General features: G+C 45.0%; 1 pseudogene; it reads right to left on the minus strand.

Annotated features, from left to right (window-relative positions):
- Positions 1 to 1726: 1726 nt before the first annotated feature.
- LOC146234426 (uncharacterized) lies at positions 1727 to 2493 on the minus strand (annotated as a pseudogene).
- Positions 2494 to 20111: the final 17618 nt, after the last annotated feature.

Below are 20111 nucleotides of genomic sequence, written 5' to 3' on the forward strand. Positions count from 1 at the left end.
AGTATACAAGCAATAAAGTAACCATTATCTTTAATTATTGTTAACTGATCTGTGGTTAAAGACAGATCTCTTCAGATTGCATACAATATTGTATATCAATTGGAAAATAGAAGGAGGCAAATGGCCATCTTTATTACATTGGCAAAGTAGTCACGTGGTACTTGAGATTACATATCAGGCAAGTCCATCATTCTCAGGGCAATACAGTAATCATCAGTTTTGCTTGCTTTTGTCTGTGGCTTGATTTGGGCTACCATAATTTTACTGGCAGGCCTCCAAGAGCCTACTGCACAGCACTGTACACAGCAGAAAGTACACATCTTCCAAGCACAAACCACAATCAGCACAACAACGATTAACATGCCCAATCCAGTGATTCCCATTTGAATTATAGTCGAAAAAGAAACCCCAACCGAGGAGGTCAGTCAGCACAATTCCAAGCTTCAAGTTCCCCCAAAGCTGAAATTATCTCTTTAATGTGAGCATATTTGTGATATTAGCAGATTCATCTGGGATTAAAGTACATCAGTCATGACCTATCACAGAGCTGACAACAGATAATCCAGTGCCATAGGGTTCTGTAGCACTACCTGCCTCATGGCCTTCATCTCAGAAGCAACCGCAGTTAAGGCGTTGGCTGTCTCATTACCAATAGACTCCAACCCTAGTGCTAAGCTCCTAATATCTGTAAAGGCAGTGATAACAACATACACAGGGAAAATAGCAGCTGAAAACATGACAAGTGACTGAGGTACTATTGAATCCACGTGATGTGATCCCAGATTCTCAGCATCTGCTTTAATAATACTTCTTTTGTGGCGGTGCCAACAATGTTTGGGCAAGGGGTGCAGGGGCAACCCATCTATAGGTCTGAGGGCTCCTACAATAAACCAAAGGTAACCCGTTCCTGACCAGTCGGCCGCAGGAAATAATAAGCACTCTTACCACATCCCCACATGGTGCCCTTGTTAGCTACATGAGGAAGCCAACATAGTGATGTCCTTATACAGTACTTACAGGTCCACCTGCAACAGGCAATCATGCAACAGGCTGTTAGCATACATAAACACAGTGTGGTAAATGTATTTTTTCAACTAACTTCCCATAATTATTTGAACATTCAATCAACCACATACTACATCTTCTGTAGTATGATAAAGGTGTATGAATAGCATAGTCAGCAACATCAGGAATTAATGTCACCCATCCAAATGGTATACAAGACAAGTAACATTGAACTCAGATACAATGGAACTTTCAAATCATCCAGTAGAGGGTGAGCATACATAGAAACTGTATCCTTACATGTATTATTCCCCAACACTCTCACTGTACCACTGTGCCATACACATAACCATGCAGATGGGGCATATTCAAGAGATGACTGATTCGTTCCAAAGAACAGTCTCATTTGTTACATCCAACCTTACACAAAACCACTTCTTAACCTTACACATATCAGCCATTGACAGAGGGACAGATATCCCTGGATAACCTCCAGGGTGCTTGGGACTCTAACCACAAACTCTGTCCCCTCTAATGCTGGTCCAGTCATTTTTTTTCCGTCCACGGTAAGGTGTTGTTGTACAGATTGTTCTTCATGTGTGCTTTATGATGAATCTCAATGTTCACATCAGTATAATTGGGAGTGTGCAATAGTGACTCTCGGTGTGGCTCATGTATGCGATGTCTGTGGACTCGTGCGTCCAGTATCAGTAAATGTCTGTCAGGTGTGTGCGTCAGTATGTCTGGATCTCATCTTGCATCGTAGCTCAGGCAGCGGCCTCAGTTTCCTTGAAACAACCGAGGGCCTCTGCCTCAGTATCTTCTCGTCCCCATTCTAGGTTCTGTCATCTGCTTCATGTAGAGGCCGGAGGAAAACTGAAAGTGTCTTCCCCTCTCCAGGCTCCTCTCTCTGGTTTCCCGTCTGGGTGCTGTCATCTGCTTCATGAATCACATATGGGGGAGAGAGGCATGGTAGCAACAGCAGCCCCTCCCTGGCTTTCTCCACATGTGACTCACCTTTCGACGTCTTCAACACCTCCAGGTGGGTGTTCTTTGGGACCTCCTTCTCAGCACCCCTGGATTGGAGTGCTGGATGGCGGGGTCCTGGTTCTGGCTCAAATCGGTCCGCTGGACTGGAACCTGCTCCCAGATCAGCTGCTGCAAACGGGTCTCCACCCCCCTTGGTGTACTCCTGGAAGAGTAACCCAGTGGGGATGAGGCAAATGACAAGTTGGAGCAAGCACCATTTGGAGGTGCACCAGCTCCTCCACCGGCCCCTGACTCTCCGTTTGAACCCTCCACCGTGTTGTTCGGTGGCGGGGCTGTTTTGCAGTGTGTCGCATGGCTCCATGTTGGACGACCCTCCACTTTCACAGCTGTGTGAGTCACCAAGATAAACAGCTATGGACAGCTCCATCTCGGTGAGAGGCAGTCCTCCATTTGTGCACTTTCACTTGCACGTAGTCTCCCGGTTGATAGGGATGACATGGCTCCCCAGGCAGAGCAGCTTTCACCTGTGAATGCAGAACCCTGGCTGCTCTAGCTAGGGCGTAACAAAAGTTTAACATTGTATCATCCATTTGGTGGATATCCATCTGTCAATGATGGTGGGAGAGACAGGCAATTTCATTGGTCTCCCTTCAACTATCTTGTGTGGGGAAAGTACATTTATCCTCTAGGGAGTGGACCTCATGGCCATAAGAGCTAGTGGAAGTGCATCAGGCCACTTCAGGCCTGTCTCCACATATCTTGGCTAGTTTGTTTTTTCAAAGTTCCATGTCGCCTCTCCACTGCCCCCGCAGACTGTGGGTGGTAGGGACAGTGGAAATGATGGTTGATCTGGAGCGCTTATCAAAGTTCCTGAACAATTTTGACCTGTGAAATGTGAACCTCTATCACTGGACAGTCTTGTGAGGATCCCATATCTACAGATCACATCTCTTATAATAAAATCTTGGCTACCATGGTAGCCTCAACTTTCCGACATGGATAGGCTTCTACCCATTTAGAGAACATGACAACAATTACAAGTACACACTCAAAATTACAACACTTGTTCATCTGCATAAAATCAATTCGTAAATTAATAAAAGGACCACTTGGTGGTGGGTGGGCTGGGTCTCTTCTCTTTGGTCCCTTTCCGGGATTATGCTGCTGGTAAATATGACACTGAGCACAATGTTGCTCAGCCTTTGTGGAAAAACCAGGTGCAAAACCAATCTGTATTTACTATTGAGACCATACCCCCCTTGCTCGTATGGGCACATCCGTGCGCCATGCGAGCCAACCAAGGGAACAATGCACGTGGAATCTTTCACACAGCCAACAGATAACCAACCATCCCTCTCAGTGTTATCAGCAGCGACTTGAAGGTCCACCACAACATGAAGAGAGGGAATGCGCGTTTCTGGTTGCTGAGACACAAAAAAAACAAATACAGACCTGGGGGCCGCAGCCTTTTCTGCAACATCAGCTCTAGTATTTCCTCTTGATTTTTTTTTTTTCTGCTATTGTTAGTATGAGCTTCACACTTAACAATAGTTGGCTTTCTCGGTAATAGTATTAAATTATCAAATCATCTTTCCATTCTTAATTGCTCCACCTGAGGAGTTAATGAAAACTCTTTCTGGCCATATGGCACCAAAATTGTGAGTAACTCCAAATCCATACCTCGAGTCTGTGTGAATATTTACGACCTTGCCTTCTGACAAACAACATGCCCTTGTCAAAGCAAAACTCTTCCTGCTGTGCAGACAGTTTACCATATTCGAATGTCTCACTGTCCGTGCAGACCGCTTATCCGGAGTTTAGAGAGCCATCCCATGCTCAGGACGAAGATCCATCTACGTACAACACAAGTTCAGCATTATCCCTAAGTTTGTCACAACATATCAGGTCTGGGTGTTAAATCAAATCAAATGTATTTGTATAGCCCTTTTTACACGCAAGCATGTCACAGAGGGCTTAATGAAAACTCTTTTAGCACTTTATCGACAACCATCTCACAGTCATGTGGTTCATCATCATCAGGGGTGGGCAACAATGAAACTGGATTCAATGTGGGGCATCTATGGAATGTAATGTTACTTTGAGTCAACAATTACAGTTCATACTTTGTAGCTCTAGTGGCTGACAGGTGTTGAGTTTTGGTGCGTAACAGAAAAACACTTACTGCATGAGGAACCATCACTGCCAAGGGCAACCCCAGCACTATATCTGAAGTTGCTTCCACACATGTTGCCGCAGCACAGATTGCTCGTAAGCACAGGGGGAAACCTAAAGAGTATCTAAAGAAGAAACTCACATAGGCAATAGGCCTCTTAAGATAACCATGCTGCTGGGTCAGTACACCCTGGTGTATTCTGGCAGACCGAGAGCTGGCGCTTTGGCCAAGGCCTGCTTAAGAGATACAAATGATTTATCAGCTTCAGTTTTCCACAACAAATGAGTATCAGTCTCCTTCCTTTTATCAAGGAGAGGTCTAGCCAACACAGCATAATCAGGGATCTACTAACGACAATACCCAACTGAACCTAGAGTTGTTTTGGTGTTCTAGGCTTCGGTATCCATCGGATGGCCTCCACTCTATCAGGCGTCAATAGACGCTCTGTACCTTTGAGTGTATGGCCCAGATACCTGACCTCCTAAGACCATAACTGCAGTTTTGCCTTTGAGGCCTTGTGGCCCTTCTCAACCAGTGCCTGTAGCACAACAATAGTGTCCTGTTGGCAGGAGGCAAGATTCTTAGAACATATCAAAAAGGTCATAAATATACTGCACCAGAGTAGAGCCGGCTGCTAAGGTAACATCCTGGAGCTCCTCTCGTAATGCTTGATTAAACAACGTAGATGATTCAGTGTACTCCTGCGGTACAACTGAAATGTATAGTAGACCTGGCGAAACATGAATGCGAACAGTTACTGGCTCTCTTCTGCAATGAGAACAAAGAAGAAAAGCAACCAATAGTCATTTACAGAGCTATAAAGTAACAGGGTTACTTGCTAAGTATCGTAGCAGAGTTAGGCACAACAGGATGTATAACACAGGCATTACCAGCTTATAAACCCATAATAAACTTCCAAGTATTTGATTAGCCTTAAGGGATCAAATTGACCTAAGTCTACCTATGACTCCTTGTTTCAACAAAGCATCAATAACTGGGACAATACCTTTCCCTACTTCTCTATCACTAGCATACTGAGGTCCGGTTCTCAAGAGTCGTACTACAAACAATGATAACAATATAATTAGCTTGTGTGGACCACAGGAGCTCAGGCCCAGCTTCTAGCAAGGCCACATCTGCGGTCGCTAAAATCTCTGCATTCCACTGCTGGGGGATGTGTATGGAATTGCTAGGCCAAGTGTTCTTTATCCTAAGGAATAGACAAGAAACATCAGTAGTGCATATCATTTCGGTTCAGTTTGCACAACAAATTCCTTTCCAACAGATTTATTCGACACCCCATAGTTGAAAGAAATAGAACTCTAACCTCAAGGATTTCAACCTATTTTTTTCTTTACTTTAGAGGATTCTAACCTCAGGGCCTTTAATCCTATTTTTTAGAGGACTCTAACCTCAGGGCCTCTAACCCTATTTTTTAGAGGACTCTAACCTCAGGGACTCCAACCCTATTTTTTAGAGGACTCTAACCTCAGGGACTCCAACCCTATTTTTTTTTTTACATATTATTTTTTTTCCGTAAGAACTTCATTTGCAATGTCATTAATTTCTCAACTTTCTTTCCTGCATTCTCCTGTACAGTTATGTTTGACATAATCCATAACCATATCAACAGTTTTGTTCTCCCAATGTAGAACCTGTTTCTTAACTTCTACCTGGAGTTCAGGAAACAATCCACATATGAACACATGACAAAGTGGCACGGGGATGCAGCTGCTGTAATATCAGAAAGTTTTTTCAAAAAAAAATTCTAGTAAGTCTTTCCAGATAATCTTTAGGATCCTCATATTTTCTCTGTTTGCGATCATACACTTTGCTCCAGTCAAGCAACACTCCTCCAGTATTACTACCATTAAACACCAACAGAAATGTATGCTTTATGTTTTCTCAACATACCAGGCTGGAGTTCACCCTATAACCCTTGATTCAAATCAATAAAAGTAGGTATGTTAGCATTGATAGCTATTTGCAAATCTCTTAGAAAATGTTGCTGAGTCCTCTCATGTCAGGAAATCCCTTTCCTAGCTTCCTAAGCTCAGTCACTGACCATGGGAGATAAAGGTACAGAAGCTGTCATACATCAGGGCCTGGATGAACCATAGGGTTCATTGATACCTGGGGGTTCAATTGATAGTTACAGGCCTTCCTGAATAACCTCACCAATCATATTTCTTGTGATATGAACCTCGACCTTCTCTTGTAAGTACTGTTCTGGCTGCACCTGACCCGCTGCTTCCCCTAATAATGCATTTTCCCTGTCTCTGGCTCTCCTCTGTATAGCCACAGCTATAGCAACAACATCATCTTCATTGTCGGTAAATAGGCTACAAATCTTAGGCAGACTCTCTTGTTTCACTTGAGAATTAAGCTATCTTCAGCCTGTTTCACAACTACTGACTTCTCACAATTAGTTTTGGCCCTGTTCGTCTGTTCAAGCAACTTCATGCTAACATGTTCAAGCAATGTCTTGAGTTCCCTCACTCTATGACTTTGTTCAATCTGATCACCTTTTAATAATGACTTTTCTGTTCATCTCGTCTCTGTCTGAATAGACTATCATTCTATCAGAATCAGTTTTAGCTTGATCTGACCTTACTTTCTCAAGAAAATGCCACATTGTCTCTTAGATTCACTTAACCATATCAACATTTGCCAGCTGTAATATTCTTTACACGTACGACTTGTTTCCTTGTCTTTCAGAATGGCCTTTCAAACTCCAATATCTTTACATCAAACGTTTCCTCCAGCGGAAAACAATGTCTCGGGTCATGATTAATCCACGCATGCCATCTCTCAATACTTGAAACTGCTTGAATTCCATGTAAATCACACATATATCGGGCTGGACTAACAACATCTCTATTGCTCCCATACTGGAAGCTAGATTACCCATACTGAATTACAATGTATCTGAATACAAAGTATCTGTAACAAACCTCATAACTGTAGGCTATGTCACCAACTTTTATGATTTACTGCAACAAGAATCACACAGCACTTTAGAATAGTCGCACAATCTGGTAGCACTGTAAAACGGTCACAATATTAAAGAATAAGAGAACTACAACATCATGTGGTTGTGAACTACAAATATGGCCCTTTTCAAGCCAAGCTATCCTCGCCCTCCGGGCGCTCCATCATGGGACGCGCCTACAAAGACCCAACTCTTTGGGAACGCGCATACAATAATTTCCACAACTCCGTTACCTCATAAGTAACAAAAAAAAACACAATTTGTGCTTAAAAGAGACGAGTTAATTCATAAACTGCCAGTCTGTCTTTCCCTTAGTATTTGATTGTGTCCCTTGCTGATCATGAAATGCCAAGCTTGTCGGTTAAAAGCCTAACTGTCCCTTTACATTGTCAAAGTATCCCTAACTTGTATAAAACCACTTTACCCTTAAAGTTGGTCTCTCGCATAAAGCCGTTGACCCTAATACATTATGACCGCCCACCTACTGTGCTTGGTCTTAAGAATAGCCCAAAACAAAACTTAATACAGTTACAATATAAACAAAAATAAAAGTCCCAATAAGATCTCTGTTCAAAAGAGAAAAACCCAACACAAAACGTTATACAATCCAGTTCAACTTATACAATTCAAACAAACATAATATCTCTGTTCAACTAAAATTTTCAGCTGTTAACATGCATTAAAAAAATAACACATACCTTTACTTGTTTGGTTCACCCCTGGTCTGTATCTGTAAAACCATAACTCTCTGTTAACAGATCCTTTACCTCAGATCAAGAGTATATGGTCCGTATTCTCTGTTAACAGATCCTTTACCTCAGATCAAGAATACAGATTCTGTTACATACTTTTTCAATACTTCCCGCAACCAGGGTTCTTGTACGCTATCAGAGTTTGCCAACTCTGACCTAGACAAAGTGAAAATAGCAAGTCAATTTAATGACCCAAATTTACTAAACCAAAACTCTACCTATACTAAACCTAATATTATCTTCCTCCTGTTGAGGCCTAGCAGACTCTGGTCTGCTAAGACCAGGCTCCCAACTGAACGTCACAATAAAAGGTTCTTAAATTGTTTACGTTACCAGCATCGCAGAGGGACAGCAGGCGCACCAAGCATAAAGCAGTCCATGAATGGGGTTTTGGAAAAGGATCCCCTTACCATTTTGTTTTGTGCACCACGGGTTCTGCTTTATACTGGTGCCACCGTGGGTCTCTCCTGGATCTGGTTCTGCAATCCTGCCGCTCGACAACGCCAATTGATGAAGAAAGTGTTTTGTCCGTCTCTTCATAAACGGAGTGACTAAGTTCAGTTGAGTTCTGGATTTTAATAAGTATTTATCAATCTGCAGATTGGAAAGAGAAAACCAGACCTCTGACAATAAATGACAACACAACACCAGGCTTAGGTCTCAATCAAGTCTCTCTCCGCTCTGAAGGACAGAGGACCATCTTTTATAGGGCACAAGAATGTAAACATAGTGACAGTCAGGCAGAAATGACGTTACAACAGTCTAAGAGAAAGAGATTCACAGCTCCCAACACATAGTTGGAGCTCTCCTTGTAGTCATGACAAGGACCATTTAGCCAGTACTTTCTCCTGATCTCAAACATCTAATTACCCTGACACATAGACACAATCTACTCTTATTAATAGCAAGCTTACATGAGAACATACTAACTAGTATCCAATGACTAGTTCTCTTGATTAGTGAATAATGTAAGCACACAGGAAATCTAAATTTCTTCCACAATGTGTACAAACATGATCAAAGTTAGAATGTTCAATTAATTCCTCTTAAAAGTACTATCCCTGAGAGAGATGATGGTCAGCACGACCACAAACTTGATTCGAGTTCTCTGTGGAGTATCCGCAGGGGTGAAAGTAAGCCGGTACTGGTCGGTACGCCGTACCGGAAAGAAATTACGACACACGCACAGGCCCGTTGCGACAAGGCAAGCAAAACAAGCAATTGCTTGGGGCGCCGAGCTGGGGCCTGTTGCACAAAAGTAGAATTAAGACATCCGGGATAAATGACTCAGCTGAGCTCAATGAAGCCAAAACATGTGCGTCCAGGCTTAATTGGTTGCACAAAGACCAAGCCAGGATGAGCAGACACGGATTCATTAAGCCAGGTGAAACCAATCCTGGATAGGTGCGCGCTCACGGCTCACTCAAATAGACCCCGCCACAGATCACAGATTAACTGATTTACCATGGCAACTAGAGCCGCGTACTTTTCCCCGTCGGAAGCACAAATCCTCATGGAGGCATACGAGGAGGTAAAAGATATAATTAAGAAGAAAGGCAACACCGCCACAGTGATAAAGCAAAGAGAAAAAGCGTGGCAAAGTATTGCAGACCGCCTGAATGCGTAAGTAGTGCACAATTACACACTCACCGCTCCGCTGAAACATCACAATTACAATTCAAATATTTAATTCACATCTCCAAAAATGCAGTTGTACTGTAATTATGAAACGGTTAAATTTTTTATTGAAATGCACTGCAGATATGAGTGAAATTGTGTAAAGTAACTCCATCACACTGTATAAAGCTATGATAAATTTTTTGATATTTTTACTGAAAACAAGACAAAAATACCAAGTAATTTTTTGCAGTGTGACTCCATTAAATATGTGTGTGTGTGTGTGTGTGTGTGTGTGTGTAGATTAAACATGAACGGGCCAAAACGGACATGGCAGCAGGTCAAAATCAAATACAAGAACATTCTGCAGAATGGTATGGTCCCTGACTAATATTTAACAAAGCACAAGCATATATTGTACCCAGAAGGTGCCTGCTCACACATTGTCTGTACTGTTTTAGCAGTGAAAAAGAATACCCACAGACAAGGCACGGGTGGTGGGTCACCAAAGGCTGACCTTACCCCAGCAGAGGACATGGCCTTGGAGCTAAATAAAGGCAGGCCCATCTTAGAGGGGATCCCTGGGGGGAAAGAGACGAGCATAGGTTCCTCCCAAGATGCCACCCGCTTCATTCAAGGTATGTCCTTCCATCTCTACATGGGATACAACCACATTCATATTGAATCAATTTGGACTGTCTGACTTTGGTTCACCTATTGCCTTGCAGTGTCTGGCAGCACTGTGTTCCTGTTAGAGCCACCAGCACACCATCTATATGAAAGATACAGGTTTTCTGCAGATGGCATCAGGTATCTATGCAGACTACTGGGTCCCAGGATTAAGCACCGCACTGCACGGAGCCATGCACTGAGTGTGGAGCAAATGGTTTGTGTGGCCTTGCGCTTTTTTGCTAGTGGAGCCTTCCTGTACTCAGTGGGGGATGCAGAACAGCTGAACAAGGCCACAATTTGCCGCACAATAAGGAGTGTGTGTCTGGCTATCAAAGCATTAGCAGATGTCTTCATCTCCTTCCCTGGCCACAGAAGACTCTGTGACATCAAAGAGGAGTTCTATAGGATTGCAGGTAAGAGGATCTACAAATTACAGGACAACTGTTAACACATAGTAGGATACTCATTACTTTGTGTGACAGGTTTCCCCAATGTCATTGGTGCAGTGGACTGCACACACATAAGGATAAAAGCCCCCTCAGGTGCCCATGAGGCCGATTTTGTGAATAGGAAATCCTTTCACAGCATTAATGTTCAGGTGAACATAACTTTTTGATATTGTCCATTGACGAACACGCTGCATTGCCAGTGATGTGCATTGATTGGTGTAATATTCCTCATCTTATGATTTCAGATGGTCTGCAATGCTGACTGTGTGATCAGCAATGTTGTGGCAAAATGGCCTGGCTCAGTCCATGACTCCAGAATCTTTCGGGCCTCTGAAATCTATCAGTGCCTATCACAAGGTAAGCCACACAACCCCTATTTATAACCATCATGGCTGTGTCAAGAATATCACTGTGTTTATGAGGTAGTAATGATGAGATTTTGTGTTGACAGGTGAATTCTCTGGTGTGTTGCTGGGAGACAGGGGGTATGGCTGCCAGCCTTTTCTCCTGACACCTTTCACAGACCCCCAGGAAGCACAGCAGGCCTACAACCATGCCCATGCCAGGACCAGGGCCAGAGTTGAAATGACCTTTGGCCTCCTGAAGGCACGCTTTCACTGCCTTCACAAATTAAGGGTCAGCCCTGTTAGGGCATGTGATATTACTGTGGCTTGTGCTGTCCTCCACAATGTGGCCTGCCTGAGGAAGGAGAGGGCCCCCAGAGTGCCACCAGCCATGGACTGGGACAATCCGGCAATCTTCCCTGATGACGACAGTGGTCGGCTGCTGAGGGACCAATATGTGTTGAATTATTTTAGTTAGTATGTGTGCTTTCAATTTTGGTTAAATATGTCCTGCGGTGGCAGAGGAATTTGGGTTTTTTTGGGTTCGTTTTTTTACGAATTTGGCCTCTTATGATGTTTGTGCGGTATACTGTGTGTAATACAAGGCTGCAGGGAGGCTACTGCATCCATTCATTTGTCTGTTCAGTTGATGTGTATGGATTTGTCCTGCATTTATTTTAGTGTGCAGACATGCAGGGTGTGTTATATACAGACCTTTGAATGTGTACGTATCATTTTGTATAATATGCTTGGATTCTGTGCTTTCCATCTTGTAGAGTCACTGTGACTTAAGTTTCGAAAGGAGCTGATGGTTTACCTGCTTTGTTTTGTCCTTATTCAATAAAGGAACATAATGTTACACATTGTGTTTTTATATTCATATGGAATGTGTATTTGTTTATATGACAGAGTACTAGGGCCACACTGAAGAAAAAGGATAAAGTCATAAATTTATGAGGCTGGTTCTTTCTGCAGAAAAGCTACATATTGTTTTTACAGTTTTGATACTTATGACAATGTGATACTTAATATTCTGGCACATCAGCATGTCTTTGTTTATGAAACCATACTGAAGTACAATTTCACGAAATGCCCCACATCTGTCATTTTAACAACTGTCCTCCTTTAAAACAACTGGTTACAATATTATGACTTGTGTTTTTTTCCCCTCTGTGGCCCTAATATTCTATCATTTTATATATAGCCTTATAGTCTATGGGAAACTGTAAATTATCTAATGATAGCAACATCATCTAAAAATCATTTTTTATCCAAAATCATTGAAATTAATGATCACAAATGTTTAAATAATGACAGTGGGTCTAGCTATATGTGATAACAATGTATAGTGAGCAGTGAAATAACTATTGGTTTCCATTTGTGGTGACTGCTGACTGACATTAGGGATGAGATTAAATAGATCCTGGAATTTAGCCTGGTCTGGAGCAGGCTAGCTCCACAGAATAAATCTCCATGGTAATTTATACCATAACATATCCTCCTGCCCCCTATCCATCTTTAGTGCAACCGGATTACGGATCAATTGAGCCAGGATCACCAAGATATCCTGGCTTAATCCCTTATCCTAGTTTTGTGCAACAGGCCCCTGGTTTGGGGCCCCAAGATCCGACTGGTTAAGAATAAAATGCAACGACAAACGTGTGAGCGGCCATTTGATAGTCAATGCAGTAAAGTCCAATGACACTGTTATCGGGATCCCCCACAAGGGGGCCCTCTCATGATCTGTGCTGCTGGCAAAATACAAAAATCTTGTCGGTCGGCAGTCATCATGAAGCGAAATTCTGCTTCAGGAAGCCAAAAAAGGAAGAAGAGAAAGGAAGGATAGGAGGAGGATAATAAAAAAACAAGATAGTGGTAAGTGATAAATTACACTGGATAAAATAGCTCTACTTGTCTTGGTGTAATTTGCAGCAGGTAGGCTAGCAAAAATATGTTTGTTAGTCCGTTAGACAGAGATTTAGTTTTAACATGCAGTGCTGTGTCCCATGTTGTTTAAATAGATCGGAGTTAAAAAAAGCAAGTGACATTCAACTGTCATTCTAGCGGGAGCGGGTTAACGGGACACATTTTTTTCTGCCCAAATCAACAAAGCTGCCATATGATAGCACTTCTGTACCTGACTGCCTGACCCTCATCAAAAACAGATACAGGTGGGTTAAAGAGTGATACTAGAGTGATAAGAAGTCCTAGTGAATGCTTGATAAGTAGACTATAATACAGTAAATAAATAAATAAATAAATAATTAGGCTTAGTGAAATTTTCGGCGCGCGCATTACACCTGTATCATAGTCTCGTCTCGTCATCTTCCGCTTGTCCGAGGATCGGGTCGCTGGGGCAACGACCTAAGCAGGGAGGCCCAGGCTTCCCTCTCCCCGGCCACTTCCACCACCTCTTCCTGGGGGACCCCGAGGCGTTCCCAGGCCAGCCGAGTGACATAGTCCCTCCAGCGTGTCCTGGGTCTTCCCCGGGGCCTCTTCCCAGTGGGACGTGCCCGGAACACCTCACCAGGGAGGCGTCCAGGAGGCATCCTAATCAGATGCCCGAGCCACCTCAGCTGGCTCCTCTCGACGCGGAGGAGCAGCGGTTCTACTCTGAGCCCCTCCCGGATGACCGAGCTTCTCACCCTATCTCTAAGGGAGAGCCCGGACACCCTGCGGAGGAAGCTCATTTCGGCCGCTTGTATTCGCGATCTCGTTCTTTCGGTCACTACCCATAGTTCGTGACCATAGGTGAGGGTAGGAACGTAGATCGACTGGTAAATAGAGAGCTTCGCCTTTCGACTCAGCTCCTTCTTCACCACGACGGACCGATGCAGAGCCCGCATCACTGCGGACGCCGCACCGATCCGCCTGTCGACCTCGCGCTCCATTCTTCCCTCACTCGTGAACAAGACCCCGAGATACTTGAACTCCTCCACTTGGTTCAGGATCTCCTCCCCGACCCGGAGATGGCACTCCACCCTTTTCCGGTCGATAACCATGGCCTCAGATTTGGAGGTGCTGATTCGCATCCCAGCCGCTTCACATTCGGTTGCGAACCGCTCCAGTGAGAGCTGAAGGTCACGGCCCGATGAAGCCAACAGGACCACATCATCTGCAAAAAGCAGCGACCCGATCCTGAGGTCACCAAACCGGACCCCCTCAACACCCTGGCTGCGCCTAGAAATCCTGTCCATATAGGTAATGAACAGAATCGGTGACATAGGGCAGCCCTGGCGGAGTCCAACCCTCACCGGAAACAAGTTCGACTTACTACCGGCAATCCGGACCAAACTCTGGCACCGGTCGTACAGGGACCGGACAGCCCCGATCAGGGAATCCGGTACCCCGTACTCTCGGAGCACCCCCCACATGAGCCCCCGAGGGACACGGTCGAACGCCTTTTCCAAATCCACAAAACATGTGTAGACTGGTTGGGCGAACTCCCATGTACCCTCCAGGACTCCGCGGAGGGTATAGAGCTGGTCCACTGTTCCACGGCCAGGACGAAAACCACATTGCTCCTCCTGAATCCGAGGTTCGACAATCCGGCGGACCCTCCTCTCCAGGACCCCTGAATAGACCTTCCCAGGGAGGCTGAGGAGTGTGATCCCCCTAAAGTTGGAGCACACCCTCCGGTCCCCCTTTTTAAAGAGGGGAACCACCACCCCAGTCTGCCAGTCCAGAGGCACTGTCCCCGATGTCCACGCGATGTTGCAGAGTCGTGTCAACCAAGACAGCCCTACAACATCCAGAGCCTTAAGGAACTCCGGGCGGACCTCGTCCACCCCAGGGGCCCTGCCACCGCGGAGCTTTTCAACCACCTCGGCGACCTCGGCCCCAGAGATAGAAGGGCCCCCCCCGATGTCCCCAGACTCTGCCTCCACGTCGGAAAGCGTGTTGGTGGAATTAAGGAGGTCTTCAAAGTATTCCTTCCACCGATCCAGGACGTCCCCCGTCGAAGTCAGCAGCGCACCGTCCCTACCGTATACAGTGTTGACAGAGCACTGCTTCCCCCTCCTGAGTCGCCGGATGGTGGTCCAGAACCTTTTTGAAGCCGTTCGGAAGTCATTCTCCATGGCCTCGCCGAACTCCTCCCATGCCCGGGTTTTTGCCTCCGCGACCGCCAGAGCCGCGTTCCGCTTGGCCTGCCGGTACACATCAGCTGCCTCAGGAGTCCTACCAGCCAATAAAGCCCGATAGGCCTCCTTCTTCAGCTTGACGGCATCCCTCACCTCCGGAGTCCACCACCGGGTCCGAGGGTTACCGCCGCGACATGCACCGACCGCCTTGCGGCCGCAGCTCCGGTCAGCCGCTTCAACAATGGAGGCCCGGAACATGGCCCATTCGGACTCAATGTCCCCGGCCCCCCCCGAGACATGATCGAAGCTCTCCCGGAGGTGGGAGTTGAAGCTCCTTCTGACAGAGGGTTCCCAGCAGACCCTCACATTACGTTTGGGCCTGCCAGGCCTGACCGGCGTCCTCCCCCACCATCGGAGCCAACTCACCACCAGGTGGTGATCAGTTGACAGCTCCGCCCCTCTCCTCACCCAAGTGTCCAAGACATGCGGCCTCAAGTCCGACGACACGACTACGAAGTCGATCATCGAACTGAGACCTCGGGTGTCCTGGTGCCAGGTGCACATATGGACACCCTTATGCTTGAACATGGTGTTCGTTATGGACAAGCCGTGTTTAGCACAGAAGTCCAACAACAGAACACCACTCGGGTTCAGATCGGGGGGGCCGTTCCTCCCAATCACGCCCCTCCAGGTCTCACTGTCATTGCTCACATGAGCATTGAAGTCCCCCAGGAGGACGAGGGAATCCCCGGGAGGAGCGCTTTCCAGCACCCCCTCCAGAGACTCCAAAAAGGGTGGGTACTCTGAGCTGCCGTTTGGTGCATAAGCACAAACGACAGTGAGGAACCGTCCCCCCACCCGAAGGCGGAGGGAGGCTACCCTCTCATCCACCGGGGTGAACCCCAATGTACAGGCACCGAACCGAGGGGAAACAAGTATTCCCACCCCAGCTCGACGCCTCTCACCAAGGGCAACTCCCGAGTGGAAGAGAGTCCAGCCCCTCTCAAGGAGACTGGTTCCGGAGCCCGTGCTGTGCGTCGAGGCGAGGCCGACTATATCTAGCTGGAAACTCTCTACCTCGCGCACCAGCTCAGGCTCCTTTCCCGCCAGCGAGGTGACGTTCCACGTCCCTAAAGCTAGCTTCTGCAGCCGAGGATCGGACCGCCAAGGCCCCCGCCTTCGGCCGCCGCCCGTCTCACACTGCACCCGACCCCCATGACCCCTCCTGCGGATGGTGAGCCCACTGGAAGAGGGTCCCACGTTGTCTCTTCGGGCTGTGCCCGACCGGGCCCCATGGGAAAAGGCCCGGCCACCAGGCGCTCGCCATCGAGCCCCACCCCCGGGCCTGGCTCCAGGGGGGGGCCCCGGTGACCCGCTTCCGGGCAGGGGCAACTGGGAACCATTGTTGTGTTTCTTCATGGTTGGTTTTTTGAGTATCATAGTACCACCAAGAAATAACAACTACTTTCACCCCTGAGTATCCGCCATCCTTTTTTCTGGTCTCATGGTGCTCACTACTCGGTATTATCACCAATGTCTCCACTGCTATATATTGTGAAACAGAAAGAGCAAAACAACACCATATCCAAACTCATAATAATGAAATATTTATGCTGGGGTGTGAAATATTACCCATCCTTTGATGTTCTCCCTAATGCAGCTGTCAATAGTTTGGTTACTCTCGAAGTAAAATAAGTTCCATTGTCAGAGTGTATCACATTTGGTACCTAAAAACGAGAAATGACATGTTCCATTAAACACTTCCTAATGGAGCTATATATGTTCGATTCTATCATCTGCAGCTTAAATAGAAGATACGAGTGATATATGGGCTTTGTTACAATTACCTAAATTATCCACGATGGAATATCCTGTTTTATCATTTGGGCACACTGCTGAACCATCTCAAAATAGGGTACAATCATTATGTTCCAAAGCTTTTTTGTTACAACTCTGTCCCTACACTGGATGTAGTTTTAATAACATCCATGCAATCATGAAAATAGTCAGTTCCGTGATATAAATCTTTTATATCCACAGCTGGATTTGTTTGTTTCCATGGAAATAGTCAACTTTTTGAGTTCCTGTCAAAATGTGTTCATAATTGCTATCTTTGGCTTGTCATGTGTTGTGCTGTAATATTTAGTAAAATAATGTTCACGATATGTGAAGTGTGTAACACTATGAAATGTCCAAGAACTATAGTTTGTGCCTTCTTTACCATCACACAGCAGATGCCACAGATCTTAACAAAAGGGAACCTTGCCCTTGACTATAAATGGCAACATTTTTACCGTAAAGCTACTGGCCTAATTCCCTTTCCATGTTCCTGTCCCCGTACTTGTTGAAACGGTTTCACCATTATCTGCAATGTACAGGTGAAAAGTTAGTTTATAGTCAGGTAATCCCAGTGCAGGTGCAGTACACAAGATACTTGATGTGACAAAAAGCATGTTTTGTTTTCTCATTCCACTGAATGACTTCGGGAGAGTCTTTGAATGTGCCTTTGCGTAATTCTGCATTGTAAACCGCATATTCAGAAATCCCTCGCATTTCTGCAATAGACCGATCCTAGGAAAAACAACATCTCAGTTTTATTCCTTTGTCATTCCTTTTGTCGATATTTCCCGATAGTTCACTAATTCTTGACAAAATTGGAGTTTAGCAAGTGAGGCCCAGTGTCCAGTGTCCACTTGTTGCCATGTTCGAGCAGGGCTCTCGATTCTGAGACACATTCTGTCTCATTTCTGGCCGCAACCAGAATATATAGTCCACCTCAACGTACAGGTCGAGTTGCATAGGAATGAAATGTGCCAGGTGCTTATTTTAACTATTGCATTATAGACAACTGCTGAATCAACTTAACTCTTTTGAAGGCGTGTCCAAATATACTATTGTTGATATGTAAATGCAGATAATAAATCAATGATGGTGTATCATGTAGTCAGCTGGTAATACTGTCAATAACAAGGCTAATCCCCTCTTCTTTGTCTTTGAATAAAGGATACTGTTTAATAATCATATTTTAACATTACCATACCAAATCTATGGTCTAACGTCAGTTTGTACATGTTCAATAAAGAAATGCGTATAGGTTCCAATACATCCAAATGATATAACTATTAAGATTCCTCACAATCTGTGGGCATAAATATTGATTAAAAGCATCCATCGAATGAGAGACATCAACTGATTTCAGATTAACAATCCTAGGAGCTGCAGCGACATTACAAGACAACAATTACTTACTACTAATGGTAGACAACTGCACAAACTCAACATCACCAGAAATACACTTCACTCTGTGGTATGTCTTTACACTACTGGAGAAAAGCTGAGGTAGGTGGATCTCTATCCCATCCTGAAAACATAACGGTTGCATTAACTTTACTCAATAAGCTCAAGAATGCCATTAGAAAAGTTGAATGCATTTCTGCTATACTCTATACTAACTTAATTGCGGTATTTCATATGGTATATCTGAAACATGAAATATAGCATGAATAATACATTTAACATTGTCCAAGTCCATGGCTGTATACAGCGTCACTTCTCCCACATCAAGTCGACAAGTGTGTCAGTCTGATGTGTGGCCTGTGGTGCCATGTTTGGTCTAGGAGGGGTCGTGTTCCATGTGCTTTTGTGGGGAGGGGCAATTCTCTCCTCGAGCACGTCTCCCTCACAAATTTTTCCTTCTAAAGTGACTCCTTTGGAACAAATGACTTGCGAGCAAAATCTATAGTCGGAACTTGTTTTAAATGTAGATCCGTTTTTAGTGGCTCTGACATGGTATGTTTCTCCTTGCGTGGTCTATGTCCTGAATTTAATTAGCATAGGCACATCAGGCGTACTTGAAAGGCACCCCATGTTTTGCATGCACGTTTAGTAAAAGAAAAATGTTAAGAACAATATCCTAAGTCAACCTTTTATTTCTTCACGTTAATTTGTGTATTTAGCTTTAATCGTTAATTATCCTTTAAGAAGACATTCTCATACTCAGAAATTTAGCACTTGAATGACTGTAATTCATCATAATATGTTTTCAGTCCTTGGGGAACATTGCTCGAGTCTTACACATAAATAACGTGTCTTTCAACGCTTTACCAATCACGGGCGTATCTTCAACCATTAACCAAAGTTTTTATATCGTTCGAACCAGCAACGAGACTTAGGGTGACCAAAAGCATGACCCTGAAAAGGAAGACACTTCGGTCCAAAAAGGAGGACAAAGGGTCAAAAAGGAGGACAACCCCAAAAAGTTGTTGACGGGGGGGGGGGGGGGACGACACACACACTAACTGGTTTCCCAGCGGTGCGTGCACCTATCAGTCGGGGGGGGAGGGGGGGGCGGCAGACCAAGCATTTTCCTTGTGCAGTTGCGTATTGCAGGCATGCTTAAAGCCCCTTTCCCCCTACTACTCACGTCAATGTCAATGCGACAGAACTTACAGAAGGTATGATATTGATCTTTGCTGCTCTTATGGCAAAGCAGAGTTCTGAACTCCACGTAGGTTAGAAGGAGGTCTTTCTTTTTGGCATCGGAAAACTTACGCGAGTGGTAAATTGCGACGGTGGGCAGGAAGGGTCAAAAAGGAGGACAAAAGGGCGAAAAGACGGAAACGCAACAGCGGTCCGTACAAAAGGCTGGAAAACCGGACTGTCCGGCCGAAATCCGGATGTCTGGTCACCCTAACGAGACTTGTTAAATGGACTTTACAGAAGGCTACCGGGAATCCTGCCCTTAAATAACCGACCTTTCTAACAAAGTATTGGAAAAAGGATTTTACGGTCTATACGTCCCCATGACAACAAACAACGGCCTTTCACCACATCTACGCAGATACTAAACTTAACCGATTTTTAAAGCCAAGCGGATTAACCCTTGCTGACGGTCTCTGTCCTGTATCTGTCCCGTATTCTTTCGCTTCCCAAGCAACTATTTAGGCCTTCTCATATTACAAATAATTAGCAGTCATCGAGTGAAATAAGATAGTTTTCCAATTTTCTATTAATTCACTAGACTATCTCAAAGTCG

This window comes from Hypomesus nipponensis, chromosome 23 (assembly GCF_054491055.1).
Source record: "Hypomesus nipponensis isolate SF chromosome 23, ASM5449105v1, whole genome shotgun sequence".
NCBI classification, from domain to species: domain Eukaryota; kingdom Metazoa; phylum Chordata; class Actinopteri; order Osmeriformes; family Osmeridae; genus Hypomesus; species Hypomesus nipponensis.